General features: G+C 38.8%; 1 protein-coding gene and 1 long non-coding RNA gene across 3 annotated transcripts in view; one reads left to right on the top strand and one right to left on the bottom strand.

The window, feature by feature from the left end:
- The window catches only part of LOC107751499 (protein FAM117B-like), a 49,407-nt gene that overhangs the window by 3,662 nt on the left and 40,461 nt on the right, over positions 1-5,284 (bottom strand). The gene's annotated exons all lie outside the window — the stretch shown is intronic.
- Positions 1-5,284, top strand: part of LOC107751501 (uncharacterized) — a 24,456-nt gene that overhangs the window by 12,657 nt on the left and 6,515 nt on the right. The window lies entirely within an intron of this gene.

Genomic DNA, 5,284 nt, shown 5'->3' with positions numbered 1-5,284 from the left:
AAAATAAATAAACTAAAGGAGGAAGTCACTTTTTGCTCCTACATTAATTTCTGGTTTTAATTTATTAATTAATTTACCTAAGGTTATATATTTTTGTTACTAATAAAAAAGTTTTTAAAAGTTTTTTTAGACTTAAACATTTATATATTATTATATTATGTATGTATTATGTTTGACATAATATATATTATACAATTTTAACCATTTCTTAGTTTATTTTATTTTATATGATTTACCTCATATCTTATGTAACTAATAAAAAAATACATTATAGAATTTAATTTCTAATATACTATTTAATATTATATTTATAATACATATTTTTAATAAAACATATTATATTATATTATATTATATTATATATCACTTTTTGTTTCCCCATTAATTTCTGGTTATATTTACCCAAGGTTATATATTTTGTTATTAATAAAAAATAAAGTATTTTGTAATACTTAAAATGATATCTTATATATTATTTTATGTTTAATTTAATATTTATTATAAAAAAATTTAAACACACAGGAGGAAGTCAGTTTTTGTTCTCCCAGTTTAGCACTAACAGGCACATGTGCGTTTTTCCCCCAAGTTTGTAACTGAGTGGTCAACTAAAAGCATCAGGACAGCAATGAAGATAAAGTGTGCATGTGGTTGGTGTGTGTGGGTGCAGTGTGCATAACAGAGACACGACCTCAAAATGAGAACAGAATATGCCACTGAAAGGAAACACTGCCTGAAAACTTACAGCAACATCATCACACAGCAGCTGAATATTCACACACTTCAGTTTCCATATGATGCTAAACACTAACAGAGGTTCGTCTTATCACAGTGCAGCACACAGACACATTGCAAGGTAGCGTGTTGGTCTCCTCTGCAGATCAGTGAGTTATGTAACTCCGTCTCGCTGGCCAACTTCTGATCCACACTTGCATGTCTTCGACGCAAGCCTCACAACTAAACCAGGACATATAGCGAGATACAGTGACACATGCAAACCACATGCTAACCGAGTTAAATCAGCATGCACTTCTACAGCATGTGCCATCCACAGTATGCTAACAGCTGCCGCTTATGACGTCTTCTGTGAGAGAGCGAACAAAAACTTCACCTTTCCCAAAAGTCCACTTCCTGTCATCCTGTCAGAGAGGGGGTCCGGTCTTCCTCTTGGTCCACCGGTCTCTCTCCCTCTCTCCTCTGTGCTCCGTCTCGGCTCATGCTCTGGATTTTAGTTCTCTCGGCCCCCCTCCTTCCTGTGTCTCTTCATCATGTCTGCCCTGTCTCTCCCTCTCTCTCCCTCCCTTGTTCTGATCTTTCTTCTCCAAGTGTGTTTCTCCATCCCACCCCCTTTCTGAAAGCAGAGCGCTGCGCTCGCCGTCGGCCCTCCCCCTCTTCTTTCTCAGGGTACGAGGGAACAATGTGAGGGCATTAGCAGGACGTTGGTGAGAGTTGTGTGGCCCTGTGGTGGCCCTCGCTTAAAGCACGCCAGATCTGCTTCATTAACATCTCAATAGAGCGAGCCAGGCTTTAAACTCACATGCAGCATCACTACTGCTCCAACGTGCATGTGTGCGTTTGATCGGACATCATATTGTTTCAACATAAAAGTGCTCTGGAGCCTTTTCTTCTGGGTGGTTTGGTTGTTTATCTGCTTATCACAATAGGAAACAGCTGAGAGACACCCTGACCCTCGAGGTCACCTCGAAACAATATGCTGGTTAAGTGATTTCGGTGATTTCCTAGCAACTTTCTGGTGGGCGGTCGCTAGGAGGCAAATATTTGTTTACGTATCAGATTTCCAGTGGCGTGCCGTGACATTAACAGAAATAATGTACGACCTGACCCAAATTGAAGGAGGACACGGCACTCGTGGACCCCCGGATCATTCCATACACATATTTAAGTACAGGGAGACTCTCTCATTCACAGTGCTTCAAGGAAGTGTGGGCGCTAAAGAGTTCTTATTTGGCATGACTTGCTTGATGTGATTCTTTGATTGGTGGTGATTTCTTTGCAGAATAATGGGTGATGTAGTTTCTCACCAGAAATTCCGCTGTTAAACAAGATTATTTAAAAAGTTGAAATAATGTTGAAATAATGTGGGCTGATGGATTCAACAAAAGCATATACCATTGATTTAACAACTTTAAAGCTTTTCATTAAAGGGGAAATCGAATGCCCATTTTCCACAAGTTCATATGATTCTTTAGGGTCTTCGTGAAAAGTCTATAACATACTTTGGTTAAAATTTCTCAATGGCCGTGTAAAACAACGCTCTTTTTACCTGGTCAAAAACAGCTCTGTTCACAGCGACCCGTTTCGGTGCATGTCCCTTTAAATGCTAATCAGCTCTGCTCACCACGCCCTTCTCTTCTGTGGGGTGACGAGCCATTCTCTAGACCAGGGGTCTCCAACCTTTTTTACACCATACATATATATATTAGGCTATTATATAGTATTATAATAGCATTATATAGTGGTTCAACGCATTATATTGTGTTTTTTTTTTTTTGAGTCACAGATCAGACTTTTTTTCGGATAAGCAAGAAAAAATTTTTTTTTAAAGCACAGAGAATGACAATGGCGTGAAGGGTTTTTGACATGGGCTTATTTTATGTATGCAACTCGGTATTTCCTCGCCGTCTAAAACAGGTCTCTTGTGTGCGCTTTGATTGTGTGCGAGAACAGCGCGTGAGTTTCTTTCATTTCTTCTTCTTGTGGTTTAAAATTGCTTGTACGTCTAAATTGGCAAATTAATCTGTGAATCACGTGCGTGCCAAACGGTAGGGTCTCATCTGTAGGCCTACGTATTGCGGATCAACTGCCGTCCGTTTAACTCCTAATATGTGACAGATCAGAGCAATCTTTCATTTCCTTATTTAACATGAAATTGTCAAATTGCTACTCCATATCAATCGCATACAAAGAAAATACAGAATAATTAGAACAATCATTAACATAAATAAATAACAGAATGTCATATCTATACACATTTTTCCCAGAACGTTCTTGCGACCCGGTAGCAATTCTTCCACGGCCAGTGGGTCGCGACCCGGTGGTTGGGGACCTCTGCTCTAGACTGTAGAACTGACTAGACTGTAGAACTGACTCTAGACTGTAAAGTTCTGTAGGAACTTTAGCCGCATTCATCATGAAACTTGCTAATTAGCACATTATTAGGAAAGGCGATTTGCAAGGATTCATAAAAAAAGTTAAACTCACTTCTGTAGGTGAAGCTGGATCACAAATGATTTGTGCGAATTTATGTTCAAACACCATGTAAAAGTGAATTTTGCATCTGATCTCCCCTTTAAAAATCAATTTCCCTATGGAGAAAATGAATAGGATTTTTACCTACAGAACCTAACTGTTGCACTCTATTTAAGTACTGCAACATTAGCTTAGCAACATGTGCTAATGCCAAACTCTACTGGAATTAACCAGGTGTTGCACTGCTCATGAGCTTCATGTGAGCAGCTACGTAGCTTCAGTTTCTACGCAGCGCGTTCCAAATTATTCAACTTTTGAGGCTTCAATTCAGTCCGGATACCGCCTTAGAATTCAACTACAATTGAGGGGTGAATGTGGACTGAAACAAAACTGAATATATAAACAACTTAAGTTTCTCTGTTGCTTTTAATTGCACCAAATTACACGGATTAAAAAAACTCAGTGTCCATGTACACGCACTGAAGATTCAGTAAAAGAGTTAGTGAAAGTCTTCCCGACAGCATGTAAAGGGCCTTTCTTCACTGGTATGGAGGCCTGTATTGGTTACCACAGTCTGCCTTTAAAACAAGAGGTTAGACAGAAGAATCCCTTTGAAAGGTCTCCCGGCCTTGATAGCTATACTGGGCACTTTCACGTCAGCCTTTCTTTGACCGCAGCGGTCTTTATAAAAACAAGAGATTCATGGGGTTGAAGTTGTTGACCGGTGCTTAACTAAAGGTCTGTGGAGAGACATAAAGACACGAACCCCTCCAAAGCCCCACGCAAGTTCAAATGACTCACAACGCATCTCTTCTGTCTCCCTGGATTCACGACACAAAAAATTAAAGTTCAGAACCACTCAAAAAACTCAGATCAAACAAAACCTGAGAAGCTTCTATTGTTGTGGTCACTGTTTGAATAGAAGGTTAGAAAAATACAAGTCGCAAGTGATCAAAAAACCTAATCCATCAGAAGTACTGCCAACGAATTCATCAACCCCCACAAAAACAACATTAAAAAAAAGGAGATGTTTTTTGTTTTTTTTTGAAAAAGTAGGTTTTACACAAAGTGCTTAAAGTAAATTGACAGAAAACAAAAACGCATGCTTCAGATTCTGTTGATATACTGATTTGTATTTAACCTGAAATGTTGCTTTAATGGAGTCCAATTAATTTCCAAATGTAAGACTTCGGAATGTGATCAAACTAAAGCTAAGCTGAGTAGCCTGCTTCATCATTTCCTCCAAATGCTCCAGGGACAGCACACAGACTGCCTCTGCACTCCTCGTTTCTGACACGAGAAGGCGCTGCGGACTCCACACAGAGAATGGCAAGAATGCAGGAAAAGATGTGCTCAATCCTTCAGGCACAAAAACAACAGTCAAGCCCAGAAAGCAGCCAAAAACTGTTAATTATTGATCATGGAGCATAGCACATGACAGACAGAAGAGCAGAGGAGATAGAGAACAAAGCCAGTAGGTGTGTGTTTGTGTTAGGATCCTTTATCATTGGCCTTTACCCTGCAATCCATCACATATGGACGCTCAAACTCTGAATGTCATGAAGATCTGGGTCTGCCAATATCCTTGACAGGACTAACAACCTGACCGCACAGTGTTATGCATACAGTACAGCTGCACTAGCTCACTTTAGGCCACGCTAATGCACCTAGCATGACTAGGGAATATAAGCAGAGGACTAACTTAACAGATTTAATTGTTATTAATCGGAGTAGATATCTTTTTTTTTTTTTTGATGTGAACCAAAACAACGGATAGAAGTAGAGGCTGTGTAATGTGTCATGCTATTTTAAAGGGGTCATGAAATGTATTTTCAGATCTTTTTCTTGTGTTTTAAAAGGTTAGCTTATGAAATTTAAATGTTTTGCACCAAAAAGTTTGAATATTTGTATTATATTAAAGGGGTCCTATTATGCTTTTTCACTTTTTCAACTTTAGTTAGTCTGTAATGTTGCTGTTTGAGCATAAAAAAGATCTGCAAAGTTACAAAGCTCAAAGTCCACTTCAAAAGGAGATATTTTATTTAACAGAAATCACTTTTCAAAAACTACAACGAAC

This window comes from Sinocyclocheilus rhinocerous, unplaced genomic scaffold, assembly GCF_001515625.1.
Source record: "Sinocyclocheilus rhinocerous isolate Xijiao unplaced genomic scaffold, SAMN03320098_v1.1 scaffold3639, whole genome shotgun sequence".
In the NCBI taxonomy this organism is placed as follows: domain Eukaryota; kingdom Metazoa; phylum Chordata; class Actinopteri; order Cypriniformes; family Cyprinidae; genus Sinocyclocheilus; species Sinocyclocheilus rhinocerous.
Note: the sequence above shows the minus strand (reverse complement) of the source record. Positions and strands in the feature narration are given on the sequence as shown.